General features: G+C 40.0%; 1 long non-coding RNA gene across 9 annotated transcripts; it reads right to left on the bottom strand.

The window, feature by feature from the left end:
• Nucleotides 1-335: 335 nt before the first annotated feature.
• On the bottom strand, nucleotides 336-22030 carry LOC124122680. 9 transcript variants are annotated; one of them, XR_007219095.1, is made up of 9 exons: nucleotides 21718-22030; nucleotides 20493-20684; nucleotides 12438-12639; nucleotides 10812-11690; nucleotides 9186-9442; nucleotides 7980-8165; nucleotides 5005-5673; nucleotides 3564-4498; nucleotides 336-1168 (listed from the first exon to the last, which is right to left on the bottom strand). It is a non-coding gene; the product is annotated as an uncharacterized LOC124122680 (long non-coding RNA). The 9 variants fall into 9 exon arrangements; XR_007219099.1 differs by having other exon boundaries at nucleotides 336-1165; XR_006859183.2 differs by having other exon boundaries at nucleotides 338-1168; nucleotides 4384-4498; nucleotides 21718-22027.
• Between the last annotated feature and the right edge of the window lie 1859 nt (nucleotides 22031-23889).

Here is a 23889-nt window from a genome sequence, read left to right as displayed (position 1 = left end):
GGCACCAGTTCAGTATGTGCTTTATATATAGACATGAAATGTTTGGCAAGGAAATATTCAACAGTATATTTGTTATACTCCATAAGTGAGCCCACCCTATATTAAAACTTAAATCCAACTTGTTGCCATGGAAACGTAAAAAATATAAATTTTATAAAATTCCTAAATAGCAAAAGGCACCACTTCAGTTTGTGCCTGGTAGACATGCAAAATTTTGTAAGAAAGTATTTAATAGTTTTTGAGTTACGCTCCGGAAACGAACACCACCCTTACAGAACCTAAGTCCAACTTGTTGCCATGTAAACGTAAAAAATAAAATTTTCTAAAGTTCCTAAATAGCAAAAGGCATGACTTCAGTATGTGACTGATAGATTTGCCAAGTTTCGATCAAATACACTGAATTGTTTTTTAGTTCTGCCCCAGAAAGGAAATGGTTACGGACGGACAGACAGAGAGACAGACAGACTGGCTGATCGCTATATCCCCCCGCATTATATGCCGGTGGTATAAAAACCAAATGGTGGTTGCTTAATGATGGAGCCATTTGTGTTTTGTGTATTGAGGTCAACAAGAAAAACAAACAGGGCAGAATTTGAATTTTAAATGGACAAATTTATTCTTATTAATCCATGAATTTGACCATTTATGGGTTGATTTCAACGCCATATTTAAAAGCCCCAGATGATCCCCTCCATGCTAAGTATGTCCCAGCAATGTCCCAGCGATGTCCCAACAATGTCCCAGCAATGTCCCAGCGATGTCCCATTAAATATCCCAGCGATGTTCCAGCAATGTCCCAGCAATGTCCCAGCGATGTTCCAGCAATGTCCCAGCGATGTCCAATTAAATATCCCAGCGATGTTCCAGCAATGTCCCAGCGATGTCCAGCAATGACCCAGCTATGTCCCATTAATATCCCAGCGATGTTCCAGCGATGTCCCAGCAATGTCGCAGCGATGTCCCAGCAATGTCCCATCTATGTCCCAGCAATGTCCGAGCTATGTCCCAGCAATGTCCTAGCTATGTCCCACCAATGTCCCATTAATATCCCATTAATATCCCAGCGATGTTCCAGTGATGTCCCAGCAATGTCCCAGCAATGTCTCAGCAATGCCCTAGCGATGTTCTAGCAATGTCCCAGCAATGAACTAATCATTGTTAAATCCTACTTGAAAAGAGAAATTAAATCTAATCTGTCTCAAAACAATACCATGGAATTGGATTGGGAACTTTGAATTTCTATGTCAGGTACACACCACTATGAACAGAGTCAAAGTCAAACTTGGTGCTACGGAAACGGAAAAAATACAAAATTCTAAATGGCCCTAAATAGCAAATGGCACCATTTGGCACAGTTTCAAGAAAGAGTACCCATAGGTTTTAGAATTATGGTCCAGACAAACACACCACTATGAACAGAGTCAAAGTTAAACTTGGTGCTATGGAAACGGAAAAAATACAAAATTCTAAATGCCCCTAAATAGCAAATGGCACCATTTGGCACAGTTTCAAGAAAGAGTACCCATAGGTTTTAGAATTATGGTCCAGACAAACACACCACTATGAACAGAGTCAAAGTTAAACTTGTTGCCATGGAAAGAGGAAAAATTAATATTTTTGCAAAAGGCACCACTCTTGCCCATGATTAATATACGTACGAAGTTTGGATGAAAAATGTGGAACAGGTTTTTAGTTGTACCCGGAAATGACACCAATCTCCTTTTCAGATACGTTTAACTTGTTTCCATGGAAACAGGGGAAAATCAAATTTTGAAAAATTCCTAAATAGCAATAGGCACCACTTCAGCCCTTGGTTAATGCATGTTCCAGGTTTGGATGAAAAGTCTTTCACAGTTTTGAAGTTATGCTCCAGGAACGACACCGACTTTTTGAGACTACGTCAAAATTGTTTCCATGGAAATCGAGAAAATTAAATATTTACACAAGTAAAGAATATTAAATTCTAAAACTTTGTAACAAAGAGAGTACCCTGGAACTATTGGTTACCATGAAGGAAGATCAAGAGCAAGATGAGCACAGTCTGCAACTTTAGCCACTGGCCCCAAGCCCGAGTCTAGTAATGTGCTGTTCAGTCTAGTAGGCTCAGCCAATAAAAGTCCAGAAGATAACACTAAAATGTATCAAACATGACACTTGAGCCAAGTTAGTGCTACTTGACTCAAGTGTTGGGCACAGACTGAATCAGCAACCAAGTGTGTGTGTGTGTGTGTGTGTGTGTGTGTGTGTGTGTGTGTTTCGAGAAAAATGTGTTTAACCTGAAGCTATGTAAACAACACTTCGTAATCGAAATCTACACATGCAATGATGCATTTGGCCAATATACAGTCTCTTTGGACCGTTTGACTCATCTCCAGAAGGTGACTTTTACCAGAAAACGCATAAACCACCGTTTTGACACCCTGTAATCTAAATCTACACATGCTTTGATGACGGATCTGTTCACTGTACAAGTCTATTGCACCACTTACATGCTTAAGACACCCTGTAATCTAAATCCACCAATGCTGTGATGTATCTGGTCACTTTACAGTCTATTTGACCACTTGACCCATCTCCAGAGAATGACTTTAACCAGAAACAATACAAACCACCCTTAAGACACCCTGTAATCTAAATCCACCAATGCTGTGATGTATCTGGTCACTTTACAGTCTAGTTGACCACTTGACCCATCTCCAGAGAATGACTTTAACCAGAAACAATACAAACCACCCTTAAGACACCCTGTAATCCCAATCTACACTTGATAATTATGATGTAGCTGGCAAGCGCGGATGCAGCATTCTGAAAAGGGAGGGGACCCCCCTCTGGATCCGTGTAAGTCTGGTCTAAGACCACAGTCTATTTGAACACTTGACCATTTCCAGAAAATAACTTGAAACAGAAAAAGCACAAAACACCCTTAAGACATACTGTATTCGAAGTGTACCCATGCTATGGTGTTTCTGGTCACTATACCCAGTCAATTTGACCTCTAGACCCATCTCAAGGGAATGACTTTCGGTTACACACAACCAAATGTTTTCCTATAGACTTCTATTGTAGATTTAAATCTTTCTAAAAAATAACTGGGCATTCAACAGCCAGGTATGCACAGTCTGGCCTTAAAGGTTGGTTGGTTGGTTGGTTGGTTGGTCGGTTGGTTGGTTGGTTGTTTAACGCCGCACTCAGCAATATTCCAGCTATATGACGGCGGTCTGTAAATAATCGTGTCTGGACCAGACAATCCAGTGATTGATATCATGAGCATCGATCCACGCAATTGGGATCGATGACATGCATCAACCAAGTAAGCGGGCCTGACCACCCAATCCCGTTAGTCGCCTCTTACGACAAGCATAGTCGCCTTTTATGGCAAGTATGGGTTGCTGAAGACCTATTCTACCCCAGATTTTCACGGGTCCAGGCATGTAGAGAGCTAAATTTCAGAACACAAAGGTTGGTCGGTTGGTTGGTTGTAGACTGTACAAGCAGATGGAGGGTGGAAATAAGGGAAATAAATAAATACAGGGGAATAAATTTAAATAATGTAAGCTTGTCACCTGATGCCATGTACAACAATCCACTGTGTTTCAGCCAGCCACTCAAGTAACCAATGTGGCCACTGAGATCGAGACAGGTGACCACCAAATTTTGGCTTTAAACACAAAACCAAAACTTTGTTTAAAGCACAGTTTAGTTGACAATATTTCTTGTGTAAACAACCCAGACTGCACATCTGATGTGCACATGTCAGAATGAATTGGAAATGAAAACAGCTGACTGCAGTGTTTCAGGGACTTAAGGAAAGACCAAATTGAGGAAGAATTTGACAACAGTTGCTGAAAATGCAGCTCACTCTGAAATTAATGAAGCAGGTGAAATGGATGTTTGCCGACAAACTTTTCCCCATACAGGGCATAAAACGGGCCAGCAACAGAAAGTTTATTAAAAATTCTAAATTTGTTGTGGATACCTAGAACCAAACAAGATAAACAAAACTTGGCAAATACATTTTCTGTAGACTGTGCATCCAGATGTGCAGGTGAGTTTTCAGCTGCTTACTCAGGTCATGCAGGTGACCTGCCAAGGTTGAAGAAATCTCTCTCCTAGACTTCTGATACTATTGCAAAATGTTATATGGGGAATCACACAAAAAAACAGAAAGCAGTCAATGGTTTGCAAAGGGGAGAAGCAAAATTTGTTATTGTACAGTAAATATTTGGATAAAAACTTCAAAATTGGTGACAAAGTCAGAAAACTTTCAAAATTTGAGACAATACACCAACTTTCTTCTCGGCCCTAAACCTGATGGAGAAGACCCAAACCAACCTCAACAGTCAACAGTGTGAAGCAACAAACAAGGCAATGCTCGGTCATTACCTCGTGATACAACCTTTGCTCGAAACTTCCATGGAAGAGCCCACAGTGCTGTTCATCTCATCAACTGCGGGAGTCCAGCAAAGTCAACTTCGACTAGGGCTTGGGTGCACTGTCACTACAAAAGGAAAAATAGATGATGAGATTAGCAAAAGCCATAATAAAGTACTTACAGCTAAAACATACAAGAAATCCCAGTAAGTAATGACATGTCAAATGGTCAACATTTACATCTACGAAAGGCTCTGGCACAGCTGATTCTGATATAGTGTAATAGAACCTTTAACCAGAAACAGCGCAAACACCTCTAACTCTTTCAACACAAGCCAACCAGAGTTATTTCCCTTGGTACATCAAGTTCCCACAGCCATTGAATGCCAGTACACCAAGTTCCCAGGGACTTGTTAAAGAAAACTATTCCTTTCTTTAAACAGTTCTGGTATATTTATGTTTGTGGCAATACCAACAAGCTACTTATCACTGCAATGCCAAGATTGTGGAGTATTTGAAAATTAATGAATAGATATCTTAATTTCTACCATTCTTTAATTAAAGGTAATTACAGGTAAACGATCAGTTAAAAACAGACAACATTTCAGAATAGGAAGCTATAAGGATATTTACTGTAACAGAAAATGTGATAACAGGAAATAAATAGTGTCTTCTGATCTTCGGGCAGCAGGAGGAAAGTCATCTTCCCGAAACAAGGGAGTTAATTGACTATAAAAGCCGTTTCAACCCTTGTATAACTAGGCTGGAATTCTGGAGTTCCATTGTGGCTAGACTAACAAGTCTTTGCATAGTCCAATCAAAATCGCATAAGAAACTAGGTTCGTAAACAACATTGATTCAAAGTGCAGAATTTGTTCGACTGCAGGATTTCCAACGCATGTGTACTGTCAACTGGATGTTGACAGATATTTTCCAAATCTTTTCATGTTTCTAATCATGGTACTCCAATTATCTGATGCGCTTCACGAGGCAAGACCCATTTTATTACAATATAGATCTTGATTATCGATCAGATCATCTTGACTATGCGCAGCCATATTGTTTGAAGCAAATGCAAGTGCTATGAGAGGGAGGAGGAAACTGATTGGTCAGCTGGAGGGACACAGAAGGAACATAACTTGTAATAGCCACTGGTTGGGCTATGATCCAGCCACGAAATTCCAACATAGTTCGGCAAGGGTGGAAACTGGACTTTTATAGTCAGTTACTTCCCTTGCCTCCGGAAGATGGCCAAGGCGTTGCACAGGTGAGAACTGATATGGAGGTGTGGAATTGCTTCACCTGAAACAAAAAATAAAATATTTGTCAAGTAATACATGTTTGATTTCTGTAATATGACTGCTGTTTTACCTTTTTGTGTTATATTTTCAATGGAACCACGGAACAGGGGTGTAATGGTAGAAGTATACTCGCTGGGCCAGGTAAACTCGTTAGCCAAGGAAAATATGAGAAATAACACAAAAGGTTGAAATAAATTAGAAGATTATCGTATAGCATACAACAGGATTTAAATGTTTTATCATCACAAGATGACATAGGTTACTGAAGGAGCTTGATTGGCATTTGCGATGAAAGTGGATTATCTCCCTTGGATTGGTCACTAGAGGTTACATACAACCAAATGTTTTCACATAGACTTCTATAGTAACGTTACATTTTTTTAAAAATAAATAAGTATTCAACAGCTATTACCTGCACGTGTGTGCACAGACTGGCCTTAGAGCAGCAAAATAAACAAAAAAATGACTAGCTTAGCCAGCTCCTTTTCCTAGTACAGGAAGCTGAACACACTACCTCAGTTTCGCACCAAATGTCACCTACTTGAAAATAGCTCGTACCCAGCATAAGTCTTCATGTTGAAAAAAACAGTACTAAATATAGAAAAACATGGTCCGTTTGATAACTGGATGGATGTACATTTAAAAGACATAAAAATCTTACACAATATCCTCCAATCACAGCCTGCAGATATCTCTCAATCTGCACTGAAGGCTCCCTACAAAAACGTTCTGATTTGGTGTAGTAGGACCTGTAGTCAAATCAGAAAACATCTGCACTTGTCAAATGTGTGATTTATGTATTGTATATATATGTAGCTTCTCAGAAAAAAATGGAAATTGGATTAAACTTCAGTACTTGTTCCTACCCTGCATGTCTATATGGCACCAGAATACATAGTTTTGATGCACCGAAAGAGTTGTGAGAGCTTAATGATGTACACTTCATAAATGTTTTACTAAATGTATCTCTGAATTACTAAAGAAGTTTCTACCTTCATGCACTGACCATGGAAGTTAATTCATATTTCATAAAAGAAGGGGGTCAAGGGTCAATTCCATAAATGATTGAGGCTGCATAGATCATATCACCCTAAAATATTTTTTCAACTAAAAACAAATGAACAAATCTTAAAACCTCAAAACCAGTAACAATACATATTTAAAATTGAGTAGTGGACTTTTGTTTGTGTTCCTTTGCTGACATCATCAGAACATAGCGGAGTCTGCTACATTCATGGAATATGGTTTTGACACTCATGACATGATGCGATTGATATTGTTTGAGATTGCTCGAACTTACACCATGCATTGTTTATATAATAAAACACTCAAATGACTGTCAGCATTGGTAAATCATCTATGGAGGGGCTATCACAAATGTGTGTGCTTTCATTTACTCCAAAAATCAAAAGTATAATCACCTATGATATAAGCTGGTGGCATAAGTACACATGGAAAGGAATCAGAAAAATTACTCAAAGTTGGACAGAGAGCATGGAATTCAGGCCAGCAATTGGCAAGGGACACATTAAGCAGCTTTAAAGTCATCATATATGTAAGGCTGTATAATGAACTTTACCAGAAAATAGGAAGTAAAGGGGTGCATTGTTGCCCGCAATCTCAAACACTGACCAGTGAACATACCGCCTATTAAAGACGAGAAATGGAAATGGACCCTCAAGTAGAAGAAAGCACTTTGAAACCACAACATGGAAGAAAATTACACTTACCTCTATTGATATATTTAGTTAAGACTTTAAAATACTCACAGGAAATAAAAAAAAATTACTGTTTAATGTTTCAAGGTGGCTAAACTTGCTAATTTCAGTTATTTGGCAGTTTCAAGGAAACAAAGTTGAAATTTCATATAATTTAGAAAATGTACAGCTTATCCTGACAAAAATGAAATTCTTTTTATTTACACAACAGTGTCATGCAATACCAGCTTAAAAAGTGTTTCTCTCCAATAATTTATGGGTTTACAGGGGATGGAAAGATACAATGCATTTTACTTAACAGGGGAGATAATTTAGTTTTGTCGAACACTATCACATTCTTAACAGATGATTTCAGAACCATAATATTACATTCCAAAAGAGCCAGTGGATATTATTTTCATCTAAGCAGGTTCTGGGGCTGGTGTATAGCCCTTACTTCATGTTTGCAAACTGAAAAACTGCACAGTGAGGCATTAAGGGAGCACTGTCAGAAATGTCTAGTGCATGAGGGTGATCTTATTATGGCACTTTATAGTGAGCAACAGAGGGGCCTCAAGTGGACTGGGGTTCTTAAATGTACTTAATGTACCTGCAAGTTCCACAACTTCTTCAAGGTAATAGAGCGCAGCGAGGCAAAACAAGGGTTGTCGATCACACACTGCCAAGACCAGACTTCAGATCAGCTTCTCCAAAAGCCAAATTGGATGTGAAAACTTCTATTTCTTCTGCATGAGTGCACATCTACCTCCCCAGTCAACATCAGGCATGCTAAAACCTGAAAACAGTGTTGAGACAATATCAACTGTCAAACCATTTTGGATATAACAGCCAGGAGTCAGTTCTTGAGGGGAAAAAATAATTATTTGAAAGTCACATTATTGAAAAATAAGTCTGTTTTAAGAAACTTAATAAAAAAATGGCATCATTTATTCACACAAAAGCACCTAACAGAAAGAAATAATGGTATGCTTGTGATGAGTTCGACCACAATACGGAGCAACATTCATTTCCAGGCCATCCAAAATCAACCCAAAATGTCCCCAACTTCAATGTCATTATTTTAAATTTGCCTCCTCATTCATGCCAATGTGTATCCATGGTGACATATAAACAGGAAAGCCTATAAAGTATGAATAACTGAAACGTGCACTCACCCTACAGGTTACACACAACCAAATGTTGTCCCACAAACTTCTACAGTAACTTTATATTTAAAAAAAAAATTAAATAAGTATTCAACAGCTATTACCTGTATGTGTGTGCACAGATTGGCCTTAGAGCAGTAATAAAAACAAACAAATGACTAGCTTACCCAGCTCCTTTTCCGAGTACCGGAAGCTAAGCACACTACCCCAAGTTTCGCACCAAATGTCACCTACTTGAAAATAGCTGTGGTCACATTCAGCGTAAGTCATCATGTTAAGAAAGACATTACTAAATATAGAAAAAACATGGTCACTTTTAATAACTGGATGGATGTACATTTAAATTTTTTAATTTTGTTTGTTTGTTTGTTGTTTTACACCGCACTCAGCAATAGTCCAGCTATATGACGACGGTCTGTAAAATAATCGAGTCTGGACCAGACAATCCAGTGATCGACATCATGAGCATCGATCCACACAATTGGGATCGATGACATGTATCAACCAAGTCAGCGAGCCTGACCACCCGATCCCGTTTGTCACCTTTTACGACAAGCATAGTCGCCTTTTACGGCAAGCATGGGTTGCTGAAGACCTATTCTAGCCCGGATCTTCACGGGTCGTACATTTAAAAGACATAAAAATCTTACACAATATCCTCCAATCACAGCCTGCAGACATTTCGTGATCTGCACTGAAGGCTACGAAAACCGCACTGTCCCAACTGGTTCTGATTTGGGGTAGTAGAACCTAGAGGCATAGGTGACTGATGAATCTTGATTGGCAGGTGCCCTGAAAGTGGATTATCCACCTTGGATTGATCACCAGGCATTGGTTACTGAAGAAGCTTGATTGGCACGTGCAGTGACAGTGGATTATCTCCCTTGGATGTGGCAGTATTCTTCACCTGAATAAAAAGGATTTTTACAGTTTTTCTTGTTGAATAGTTGAAATATGAATGCTTTTGAGTAATATGAATGCTATATTTGAACCTAGAATAATAAATGCTCATATTTTGCAGCTGTAACACACCAAAAATATCATCTCGTTAACCTTGGTTAGTGAGACAAGAGAAAAAAAAGAGAGGAAAAAAGACAGAGGGCTGAAATAAATCAGTGTACTATCCAATATCATACACAGGCAATGCAAATTAATATGTTTTCAAATACTAGGTGACTGTTGGAAGTGGATTGACAGGTGTTTAATGTGTGGATTATCTCCCTTTGATTATTCTTCACTTAACATGAATGTTTTTAAAAAAACAAAAACACTTTGATGACTTGTTTGGTTCTACGATTTTGTATTTGAGATCAGGTTACTCTAAGTAGAACTATATATAAAAAATCATGCCATCCTTGAAAGAAAGGGAGACTGTTTGGATTGTTTGTTTGTTTAATGCCACAATCAGCAATATTCCAGCTATATGACAGTGATCTGAAACTAATCTAGTCTGAACCAGATAATCCAGTGACTGACATCACGAGCATCGATCCATGCAATTGAATATGATGACATGCATCAACAAACACACATGCATACATATAAATATATACATACATATACACACACACACACACATACACACACACACATACATACATACATACACGCACATATATATATATATAAACAATGGTATATAAAATAGCAAATTTTCATGGACAGAAGATGTATCACATTCAAAACTGAGCCTGCTGTCACCGGGACTCAAATAACAACTAAATGTATTACTTGGATGCTACGCTACAGGACCAGACTGGAAGGAGGTTAATCACAGATATCGGCGCCAAGACTGCACACTGGTGTGGTAGTTGACGAGGCATCATTTGTAGGGATTCACACACAGAGGGACACTGCACTTCCAGCATATTGTTGATGATCTGGCTCCCTTAAATGGATTTTCAGCATATTCTGTACCTGGATGCTGGACTGAAAATACCTTGTGTATCTTTTCACAAACCAGACACCGGGTGTCATAGCTCCCTGAAGGCACAGGCCAGTGACCGCAACCATCCATGATGTTAATCACTGGATTGTCTGGTCCAGACTCGATTATTTACAGACTGCCGCCATATGGCTGGAATATGGCTGAGTGAAGTGTTAAACAAAAAACTAACAATGAGATAAGCATTATATATGGCAAGTTCCCTCAATATGTCAATACCATTTCATAGTGTTTTTTGTCTTATTTTGGTGTTTAGTTTGGTTGAGTCTATCTGTCCCTCCCATAGACTTGCCATAATCCTGTACACATGGAATGCTGGGAAGGATCTTACGTCTGCCGTCCTTCTTCCTCCTCTTGGCCGTCAAACTGTCTTCCTCAGGAGAGTGTGCTGTGCTAAGGTCGAAGACAACCTTGTTATCCTTCCACATGGCAGCAACAAAGTCCCCACAAGCTCACCAGTCGATGGTCCCTCTCTGCAGGTGATTTGTGTCTCAACCTGAAGGGAGATCAACAGCGGGGTAGCCCGCCATTCGTGTCCTTCTGCAACAGAAAGTCACCAAAGGTAGCACTGGTATAAACGTTGTCTGTGTAGATGACATGACCCTTGTTCCTTATGTTTTCACACAATTTGACAACTACCTGCCCAGCAAGGCCCAAGGAACCATCGCCTTGTCCACTGACACTTGCTTGTGGAGGTTGTAATGACTCTAAATGCAACAGAAAGTCACCAAAGGTAGCACTGGTATAACGTTGTCTGTGTAGATGAAATGACCCTTGTTCCTTATGTTTTCACACAATTTGACAACTACCTGCCCAGCAAGGCCCAAGGAACCATCGCCTTGTCCACTGACACTTGCTTGTGGAGGTTGTAATGACTCTAAATGCTGCTCTCATACTGTCAAGAATGTATCTGATTTATTACAATTTGTCACCTGGCACAGGTGTGTCATCATTGACAGGTGAGGACCTACTTATCTGCACAAATCTGGATCTAGAAAATACTTCAGTTCCTGGACACTGTAACCAGCTATAACTGGTCAAGCCTGGCAACATCCATGTACATCAAGACACCATCAAAAGCCTTCATTTCTTCCACAGTAACATCGTGCCAGTCACCTTTGTTGTGGTCAGGATCTTGGGGCTGTTTGATGTTAGCATTGTCATTTATTGATGTCACCATTTGTTGAAAGTCATCATCTGAATAAAACAACTGAAACGAAAAGAATATCTATCATAATGGGACCAGGATAGAGCGTCTGCCCGAAGGGCAAAAGGCCGGAGGTTTGATATGAAGCTGTGTCATACCAAGGACATTGAAGAATGATACTTGTTGTTACCCTGCCTGGCGCAAGGCAATAAGGGGCTAAACCAAGAGCTGGTCCTCTTAGAGTCAGTATACTGTGTGTGAGTTGCGAGTTCATGTAACAGCGCGAAATGGTATCTCAGTGGGACACCAGATTAGTACAAGTAGCCACACACATACTCACACACACACACATCCATGCACATTGCTATATAAGTGAAATAATCTTGAATGTAATGTTAAACCTCCCATTCCCCTCACATCACTAAACAACAGTGAGTTAGTGAGTGAGTGAGTGAGTGAGTGAGTGAGTGAGTGAGTGAGTGAGTGAGTTATGAAGCTCAGACACTCAAGTCACTGTTGCCATGGCAAGCAAACTAGGGAGTCTTCTTCGACGCCTGCAGACGCCTGTAGGCTCATAGGGTGCCTCTATACAAGCACACAGGACCTTAAGCAGATTCCACTTTGGAAAATGTGAGGGGCATTTTTATATACTTCAGTTGAAATTACTTCATGAGGCCATTTTTGACTGGATGGGTGCCGATGGAGAGTCCATCATGTTGGAGGAATGATGCTAAAACGGATTGGCATCCCTCAATCGTATCAAGTCTGAAGTTATTCTCCTGGCAGAGATGTAGCAAAAAACAATGTTACCATGGAAATAGTTACTGCCATGTGTCCAAACTCATCATTATCCACTAGGAGACTTGGGGATGTAGGGACCACTCCGAAGACACAATCTTGTTCTTCCGGTATAAACAGTCCACCGAAAGGTTTAATGTCTGGGCGATGGGGCGGGCCTCCAATGTGCAGCTGATCCAGGCTGTTCCCAACTCAGACGTCTGACTTTGACAATCTGTGATCCAACAAATACAAAATAATGGTCAGGGTCAAGACAATAATTTCAAATATCCTCCTCATCACAACAGACCAAAGGGAGCTTACTCTTCTACCAATGTTGCGAATTACAGTTCAGATACTGTTGTTTGTTTGTCACAGTCGCAGATATTCCAGCTACATGACATCTCCATCTTTATGAGTTATTGGAACAAACCCGCAGACCTGCGATGACTTTGAGGCAGCATACTTCGTACTCACAGACATATCAACCAGTTGTCTGGAGCAACGCCACTCATAAACCTGGTAGAAACTGGTGGATGTCAGGTGGTACTGGACCCTTGGGTGAATCTGTCCTCTGAGTAGTTTTGTCATCTGTGTGGATTTGTCATCTGGGCGGATTTGTCATCTGAGTAGATTTGTCATCTGGGCTAACTAATGTTATCATTTAACTGTTATCACCTGTCATAAATAAGAATTCTACCATGAATTTGGAATTTACTTGATTCTGATTGGTCAATCAGAGGCTATTAAATTACAATACACCCCCCCTGATTGAAACAGCTGGTTTGACGGCCGCATCACCTCGGAAGCTAATATTTATAGAATAGTATTATTTTCAGTCATTGTCGGAAGGCATATTTAAATTATTATATCTACAATTACAGGTTACAAAATGCACAGATGCGGTTACTACAATATTCAAAGGATGTGCGGCAATACATTTCGTGCAGAAAACATGTTAGAAATCTACAAAGGAAATGTATTTATGTTTTGGAGACAATAGAGAGCTTGGAATTTTGGCACTTTTCTATATATGATTTGTTTTCTTTAGGGATGCCCACCTCATGTTAGCCTACCAAGTTGCCATGCTTATATGCTTTCAATGCCTGTCATATGTTCGAGTGAAGTTTTACAGTGTAAACAAACTGCTTGAGTATATACAGCACCATATTTTGTTCGGTGACTTTTTATCTCAGATCGATAACCCACTCAAAACACTGGACTCAACCCATGCTGCTTCACTCAGTATATTTGCTCATGCCAAAGAGTTTGCGTTTTATTTAGTCATGGTAGAATGGAGATAAATATACTGTGTTTTCAATGTAGAGCTAGGTTACCTGTAGATTTAACCGCGCTAAATTTAACATTTGAAACCAGGCGCTGCGCGTTCTGTTCCAAATTCAACCTAGCGCGGTTTCAAAAATAATCAATTATCAGCATCTGACAAAATCTAAGTGCATGTCATTTATATTCCATCTCAACAGCCAGTCAGTAACCAACTCTGGGCCTGGCCAACCTGTGATTGATGGTATGAGCACCAATCAAGTCATCAAGGATAGATTTCATAAATCAGCCAGGGAACAAAACTTTCGTTACCTAATTCACAGAGCTCATACACAAACCACAATTACCTGTCACTGTACAAGTCTATATGACCACTTGACCCATGTCCAGACAATGTTTTAACCTGAAGCTACATCAACACCCTGTAAGACACCCTGTAATCTGAATCTACCCATGCTATGATGTATCTGGTCAGTATACACAGTCTATATGACCAGTTGACCCATGTCCAGACAATGTTTTAACCTGAAGCTACATCAAACACCCTGTAATCTAAATCTACCCATGCTATGATGTATCTGGTCAAAATACACAGTCTATTTGACCACTTGACCCATCTCAAGAGGAGGACTTTAACCAGAAACAACACAAAACACCCCAAGACACCCTGTAATCTAAATCTACCCATGCTATGATGTATCTGGTCAGTATACACAGTCTATTTGACCACTTGACCCATCTCAAGAGGAGGACTTTAACCAGAAACAACACAAAACACCCTTAAGACACCCTGTAATCTAAATATACCCATGCTATGATATATCTGGTCATGCTGGTCAGTATACATAGTCTATTTGACCACTTGACCCATCTCAAGAGGATGACTTTAACCAGAAACAACACAAAACACCCTTAAGACACCCTGTAATCTAAATCTACCCATGCTATGATATATCTGGTCAGTATACACAGTCTATTTGACCACTTGACCCATCTCAAGAGGAGGACTTTAACCAGAAACAACACAAAACACCCTGAAGACACCCTGTAATCTAAATCTACCCATGCTATGATGTATCTGGTCAGTACACATAGTCTATTTGACAACTTGACCCATCTCAAGAGGAGGACTTTAACCAGAAACAACACAAAACACCCTTAAGACACCCTTCATACACCCTGTAATTTAAATCTACCCATGCTATGATATATCTGGTCAGTATACAATGTCTATTTGACCACTTGACCCATCTCAAGAGGAGGACTTTAACCAGAAACAACACAAAACACCCTTAAGACACCCTGGAGACACCCTGTAATCTAAATCTACCCATGCCATGATGTATCTGGTCAGTATACAATGTCTATTTGACCACTTGACCCATCTCAAGAGGAGGACTTTAACCAGAAACAACACAAAACACCCTTAAGACACCCTGTAATCTAAATCTACCCATGCTATGATGTATCTGGTCAGTATACAATGTCTATTTGACCACTTGACCCATCTCAAGAGGAGGACTTTAACCAGAAACAACACAAAACACCCTTAAGACACCCTGGAGACACCCTGTAATCTAAATCTACCCATGCCATGATGTATCTGGTCAGTATACAATGTCTATTTGACCACTTGACCCATCTCAAGAGGAGGACTTTAACCAGAAACAACACAAAACACCCTTAAGACACCCTGTAATCTAAATCTACCCATGCTATGATGTATCTGGTCAGTATACAATGTCTATTTGACCACTTGACCCATCTCAAGAGGAGGACTTTAACCAGAAACAACACAAAACACCCTTAAGACACCCTGTAATCTAAATCTACCCATGCTATGATGTATCTGGTCAGTATACACAGTCTATTTGACCACTTGACCCATCTCAAGAGGAGGACTTTAACCAGAAACAACACAAAACACCCTTAAGACACCCTGTAATCTAAATCTACCCATGCCGCGATGTATCTGGTCAGTATACACAGTCTATTTGACCACTTGACCCATCTCAAGAGGAGGACTTTAACCAGAAAAAACACAAAACACCCTTAAGACACCCTGTAATCTAAATCTACCCATGCTATGATGTATCTGGTCAGTATACACAGTCTATTTGACCACTTGACCTATCTTAAGAGGAGGACTTTAACCAGAAACAACACAAAACACCCTTAAGACACCCTGTAATCTAAATTTACCCATGCCATGATGTATCTTGTCAGTATACACAGTCTATTTGACCACTTGACCCATCTCAAGAGGAGGACTTTAACCAGAAACAACACAAAACACCCTTAAGACACCCAGTAATCTGAATCTACCCATGCTATGATGTATCTGGTCAGTATACATAGTCTATTTGACCACTTGACCCATCTCAAGAGGAGGACTTTAACCAGAAACAACACAAAACACCCTTAAGACACCCTGTAATCTAAATCTACCCATGCTATGATGTATCTGGTCAGTATACATAGTCTATTTGACCACTTGACCCATCTCAAGAGGAGGACTTTAACCAGAAACAACACAAAACACCCTGGAGACACCCTGTAATCTAAATCTACCCATGCTATGATGTATCTGGTCAGTATACACAGTCTATTTGACCACTTGATCCATCTCAAGAGGAGGACTTTAACCAGAAACAACACAAAACACCCTTAAGACACCCTGGAGACACCCTGTAATCTAAATCTACCCATGCTATGATGTATCTGGTCAGTTTACATAGTCTATTTGACCACTTGACCCATCTCAAGAGGAGGACTTTAACCAGAAACAACACAAAACACCCTTAAGACACCCTGTTATCTAAATCTACCCATGCCATGATGTATCTGGTCAGTATACATAGTCTATTTGACCACTTGACCCATCTCAAGAGGAGGACTTTAACCAGAAACAACACAAAACACCCTGGAGACACCCTGTTATCTAAATCTACCCATGCTATGATGTATCTGGTCAGTATACATAGTCTATTTGACCACTTGACCCATCTCAAGAGGAGGACTTTAACCAGAAACAACACAAAACACCCTTAAGACACCCTGGAGACACCCTGTAATCTAAATCTACCCATGCTATGATGTATCTGGTCAGTATACACAGTCTATTTGACAACTTGACCCATCTCAAGAGGAGGACTTTAACCAGAAACAACACAAAACACCCTGAAGACACCCTGAAATCTAAATCTACCCATGCTATGATGTATCTGGTCAGTATACATAGTCTATTTGACCACTTGACCCATCTCAAGAGGAGGACTTTAACCAGAAACAACACAAAACACCCTTAAGACACCCTGTAATCTAAATCTACCCATGCAATGATGTATCTGGTCAGTATACATAGTCTATTTGACCACTTGACCCATCTCAAGAGGAGGACTTTAACCAGAAACAACACAAAACACCCTTAAGACACCCTGGAGACACCCTGTAATCTAAATCTACCCATGCTATGATGTATCTGGTCAGTATACACAGTCTATTTGACAACTTGACCCATCTCAAGAGGAGGACTTTAACCAGAAACAACACAAAACACCCTGAAGACACCCTGAAATCTAAATCTACCCATGCTATGATGTATCTGGTCAGTATACATAGTCTATTTGACCACTTGACCCATCTCAAGAGGAGGACTTTAACCAGAAACAACACAAAACACCCTTAAGACACCCTGTAATCTAAATCTACCCATGCAATGATGTATCTGGTCAGTATACATAGTCTATTTGACCACTTGACCCATCTCAAGAGGAGGACTTTAACCAGAAACAACACAAAACACCCTTAAGACACCCAGTAATCTGAATCTACCCATCCTATGATGTATCAGGTCAATATACATAGTCTATATTAATCGCATCTGGACCAGACAATCTAGTGATTGATATTATGAGTAACGACAACAGGACACACTCAGCGTTATTCCAATAGTCTGTAAATAATCGCATCTGGACCAGACAATCTAGTGAATGATATTACAAATAACGACGACAGGCCACACTCAGCAATATTCCAAAAGTCTGTAAATAATCGCATCTGGACCAGACAATCTAGTGATTGATATTATGAGAAACAACGACAGGCCACACTCAGCAATATTCCAATAGTCTGTAAATAAATCGCATCTGGACCAGACAATCTAGTGATTGATATTACGAGTAACGACAAGAGGCCACACTCAGCAATATTCCAAAAGTCTGTAAATAATCGCATCTGGACCAGACAATCTAGTGATTGATATTATGAGTAACGACGACAGGCCACACTCAGCAATATTCCAATAGTCTGTAAATAAATCGCATCTGGACCAGACAATCCAGTGATTGATATTACCAATAACGACGACAGGCCACACTCAGCAATATTCCAATAGTCTGTAAATAAATCGCATCTGGACCAGACAATCTAGTGATTGATATTACGAGTAACGACAAGAGGCCACACTCAGCAATATTCCAAAAGTCTGTAAATAATCGCATCTGGACCAGACAATCTAGTGATTGATATTACGAGTAACGACAAGAGGCCACACTCAGCAATATTCCAAAAGTCTGTAAATAATCGCATCTGGACCAGACAATCTAGTGATTGATATTATGAGAAACAACGACAGGCCACACTCAGCAATATTCCAACAGTCTGTAAATAATCACATCTGGACCAGACAATCCAGTGATTGATATTACGAGTAACGACGACAGGCCACACTCAGCAATATTCCAATAGTCTGTAAATAAATCGCATCTGGACCAGACAATCTAGTGATTGATATTACGAGTAACGACAAGAGGCCACACTCAGCAATATTCCAAAAGTCTGTAAATAATCGCATCTGGACCAGACAATCTAGTGATTGATATTATGAGAAACAACGACAGGCCACACTCAGCAATATTCCAATAGTCTGTAAATAATCGCATCTGGACCAGACAATCTAGTGATTGATATTATGAGAAACAACGACAGGCCACACTCAGCAATATTCCAACAGTCTGTAAATAATCACATCTGGACCAGACAATCCAGTGATTGATATTACGAGTAACGACGACAGGCCACACTCAGCAATATTCTAATAGTCTGTAAATAAATCGCATCTGGACCAGACAATCTAGTGATTGATATTACGAGTAACGGCCCACGCTTTGTGGGTACAACGACACACTCAGCAATATTCCAATAGTCTGTAAATAATCACATCTGGACCAGACAATCTAGTGATTGATATTACGAGTAACGGCCCACGCTTTGTGGTTACGACAGTCTATCAACCTGGCCACTGAGTTGGTCAGTTGTAACCCCAAATCCCCTCAGGGTGTCAGGATATAATACAACATGTCCTGAATACAAGAACTTTCAACATACTTGATGACTAGATTAAGACACAAAGATAGTACAATCTATCAGATCTATAGTGACATAAGACTCACAAATGATATACAAATTTATCTATAAAGAAAAGTAAATATTTAATACATTTGAGGGTGTATGTTCTTGTAGACATATACCTAAAGTTATCTTTTTATGGCTATTTCAGGTTAGTATGGGTGTTGTCGCAGCACTGTTCCAGCTATAATTATGACGGTGTCTGTAAATAATTGAGTCTGGATCAGGCAATCAAGTGGTCAACACCATGAGCATCGATAAACTTAAAGGAGATTCAAGGACATGCAATCAACCAAGTCACTAAGCCTGACCACCAGATCCATTTCGTTGCCTCTTACGACAAGAATCGGTTGCTGGGGACATATATGTGATATGACTACATGGTGCAGTGGGGTGGGGTGATATGGCTACATAGTGGGGTTGGGTGGTGGTATGGCTACATAGTGGGGTGGGGTGGTGGTATGGCCACATGGTGGGGTGGGGTGCTGGTATGGCCACATAGTGGGGTGGGGTGGGATGGGTGGGGTGGTGGTATGGACACATGGTGGGATGGGGTGAGGAGAGGTGAGATGGTGTGTGTGTGTGTGTGTGTGTGTGTGTGTGTGTGTGTGTGTGTGTGTGTGAGAGAGAGAGAGAGATCATAAGCCTCAAACCACAATTACTTTCCTTCTTTGTTATCTACAGTGACATGACAGCCCACCATACTTAATATCGGTCATAGGCTGTTCTGTTGACCGACCCGCCACTTGCCACTAAAACCGCAAAATTATCAGCCTGGATCCACCATCTAGCAAAGAACCAATGTTAGTCCAGTAAACCACTTCTGTATTTCATTTGCCTATTTTAAATACATACATGCATGTTTTTATCAAAATAATTGAATTAAAGTCCACATTTTTCAAGAAAAATGAAAATTGAAGGTATTAAATGTTCATTCCTATAAAAGCCTTGAGTTTACTCATTAAACTGATGAGTTGGGCAGGTAGCTATGCACAGTTAGTGAGTAAGTGAGTGAGTATGGTTTTACGCCGCTTTGAGCAATATTCCAGCAATGTCAAGGAGGGGGACACCAGAAATGGGCTTCACACATTGTACCCATGTCGGGAATCGAACCCTGGTCTTCGGCGCGACGAGCAACGCTTTAACTACCGGGCGACCCGACCGCCCCTGCTGTGTACAGCCAATCAAGTGCAGCGAAGCCACCAGCTGTGACCACTCTCAGCAATACACCCAAAAGTGTCAGACTGTGTGAACAGCTCAACTGCAATTTGGACTGCTGGCACAAGATGTGTAGATCTTGAGAGTTTCTAATAAAACAATCATGATGAAAGTCAGTCGCAAGAGAATCAAGTCACAATTCCGCAAGGGCCACACTGCCTGGAACAAAGGTCTCACCTTTCAATCTGAAAAGTCAGAAAGTGCCTCTCCACCCAAGATACACATGACTGTCACTAGGATGAGTGCTGAAGACTTCTCACTGGTTACCAAGTCGAGGTTGGATGGCACTGGGCTGTCGACAACAGGCTGTGACAGCATCTCTACCTCTCTGTGGCTGTTGTGTCCTACTGCGGCCAGCACAAGCAAGACCTGAAACGAGAGTCAAGCAAAGATGACTTGGAGGGTATGCAACAATGAAAAGATGGCTGAAGCATGTAACACAGCTCTGTGACTGCATTCTTTGAAGTCCACTAACTGAACTTTACACAGGATATGGCTGAAAAAGTAGAATTAGTGAAGGAAGTTAATCATATGAGCAACGAATGGGAGATAAATATTGCTATGGATGGCCCATACAACTCAACAGCAATAACAAGTAGGAAGAAGCCTGGGCAGAATGCCTCACAAGCAATCGACATTGCCAGCGAAAACGTAACTAATAAGAGATTCATCATCAGCGTGTCATTCCAGAATAAGCTCTGCTGGACTGGTGCTTGACTGAAAAGAAAAGGAATGGTACTAGCTAGATCAAAGTGTACTCCAGGGTATTGTTTACCATTTTTTATGTCTTGACTATTCTACAAGCAGGAACAGCTCTCAATCACAATGTCTTTTTACATATTATATCAATGTAACTGCTTGCTGTGTTCAGTTATTTTTAAAAGAACATTTTTAAAGATCATAAGATATCACTGAGGCAAAGCAGAGACATGAAAATAGATCATATATATGTTATATGCAAAGTTACCATGGTTACTGTTAAAGCCTGTTTTTTTTCCAAACTATAGTCAATGGCCACTTCTATATATTCAAATTATCTGAACAAATAACACACGGGTAATGGCTAAAAATAGCATGCGTGACTTTTGGCTGGCAATATTAGAGCGATCATCCGAGTTTCAGCTTCCCTGTGTATTTTCTGAGAAAAAGTCAAAACAATCCAAATTCACGCTGGATACACTTACGGTGACTCTACGGATAAAATAATGCAGTTCATTCACAATCAGCGGTCATAATACATCAACAACCATTGCTCCATTATTTCCTGAGAGGAGAGAGGATTGACAACAATAAGCATGGTGCCTGTTGGTGCACTCGAATGCAATTCTTGCTAGATCCGTGTCTACAAGTTAATTTATACATTCAAAATATCTTTTAAAAGTATTAATAGTGAAGATACTACCTTATGTATCCACGGGCTGATAACGTATCCCATGCCACATCATATTTCGCTTATAAGACAGCAAATATCATCAATAACATTTCTAAAAATCACTTCCTGGCCGCCATTTTATGGTTCAAGAAAGTTCAAGGTCGCGTTGGATGGCAACTGCGCTGGCCGCTTGACACGGGGCGAAAGCTTGGCCCCGTTTGGGACGCAACAATAGCGTGGAACTAGTTTTCCATGCGGTTCACAAAAAGCTCCATTACTTTGCATGCTACTCGCGGTATGGATACTGTATAAATGTGTAGGTAAAGATACATCGATGCGAGGAGCTTATTAAAACTGGTACCAAGAACTCGTTGCACCACACACAGAAGGAAACCAGTCCGGTTGAAACCTCCAAGAGCAAATCTTACTCTAAATCGTTCACAGACGGCCTGAAGATGCTGACGTCAGAGCTAAAAACATGACGTCATTGCCTTTGTCCTTGCATGTTAGAAAACTTGGCAGTGACTCAGAACACAGTGGCATCAACTCAAATCTCAGCTTGGCTTGAAAACCAGTAAACTTTAAAGAAATATTTTCAATCAAAAGGCCCCTGTTTCACTTACTTGAAAGGAACAATGGATTTATGTTACCACAAATTTTAGCTTTCATTGTGTGATGGAAAAGGGTTCTGCATTATGTGGAGAAATTATAGGATGTGACATAACCTGACTAATGATGGCGTGTTGACAGAAATTGAACAGACAACAGAAGTAAACTGAAAAAAATATTGACCCTATGCAGAAAAAGAAACTTTTAGTTTAAATACTAATGGCAATCTTGATATGAATTAAGTGCCAAAAATATTTTGGTTTGCTATAAATCTACTGAGCCACTAAGCTTAATGTTTTTCTCAGTGCGGCATAGATTTTCTAAATAAATGATCATGGTTTTAATGTTGCATCAAAAGTTTGAAGCATGGAGATTCAGTACAAATTGAAACCCGTGAAGATCCGGCTGGAGTAGAATAGATCTTCAGAAACCCATGCTTGCTGTAAAAGGCGACTAACGGGATCGGGTGGTCAGGCTCGATGACTTGGTTGATGCATGCCATCGTTACCAATTGCGTGGAACAATGCTCATGATGTCAATCACTGGATTGTCTGGTCCAGACTCGATTATTTAGAGACTGCCCTCATATAGCTGGAATGTCGAGTTAAACAACAGACAAAAAAATAAACAGTACAAATTGAGAAATATGCATACAATTTCCACTAGATCATATATGGATGTGTGTGTGACAGCCCTGTAGACCAAATATCTGGTTCTTAATTATCTACCCTGATTACCTGCAGGATGCCGAGCTATTTTTCTCACGCACGTTTTCATAAGATATGAAAAGTGAAGGTTGTGCGAGAATTGTCACATGTAGGTAAGCAGAAACATTGAGAATCTGCGTTCTGTGATTTGTTTGTATATTTTTCATGAAATAATATTGTGGTTGTGCGTGATTTTGCGTCAGTCATGACGTCACGCAAGCCGGAAACTTTGAAATTTCTGTTGAATATACCAAATCATTCCAATGTATCTATTTTTAATTCCCTAATTCTTGCTACGATTCTCTTCCCATGCATAGTCTGAAAATGTTGCCCTTATGCATGTAACGAACAGACGAATGGATAGCTCAAAATAGGAGAAAATGTTACACTGTGTAAAATCTGAATTTTGCTTTGTTTACATTTCTAACAAGTGAAGTCTTCCCCCGAGTACAGCGTTCGTTTCCAAACCTAATTCACAATGCTTGATTTCTTCTAGATACTCTGTATTGGTGACAATTAACGACCAAGGACCAAAGCATTCAAGGATGTATGTATGGCAGCCGAGTTTTGAAGTATACGTGATGTAATAGGCGTCTCATAATTGAACATAGGTGAAACGTGATTTTGTAAACACTATCCAATATACGGATGGTGTAAAGTTTACTTCGGCGTTCGTGTGTGTGTATTTTCCAAAACATTCTAAACGATTCTAGGGTTATCGGCGACGTTTTGGAATGATCTGTGATCACTAATTGGCTCTTTTTGAAATTCATTTCTCCCAGTAGTTATCCGAAATTTAAATTTCAAAACATGCTGTAAATAACGCTGTGAATGGTGATTTACTAATGTGTAAAAAATGGCGTGATTTACCATGTAGCTAATTTAC

This window comes from Haliotis rufescens, unplaced genomic scaffold, assembly GCF_023055435.1.
Source record: "Haliotis rufescens isolate VD_foot unplaced genomic scaffold, xgHalRufe1.0.p SCAF_10, whole genome shotgun sequence".
Taxonomy (NCBI): domain Eukaryota; kingdom Metazoa; phylum Mollusca; class Gastropoda; order Lepetellida; family Haliotidae; genus Haliotis; species Haliotis rufescens.
The sequence above is the reverse complement of the archived record's forward strand: the minus strand, read 5'-3'. Positions and strand labels throughout refer to the sequence as shown.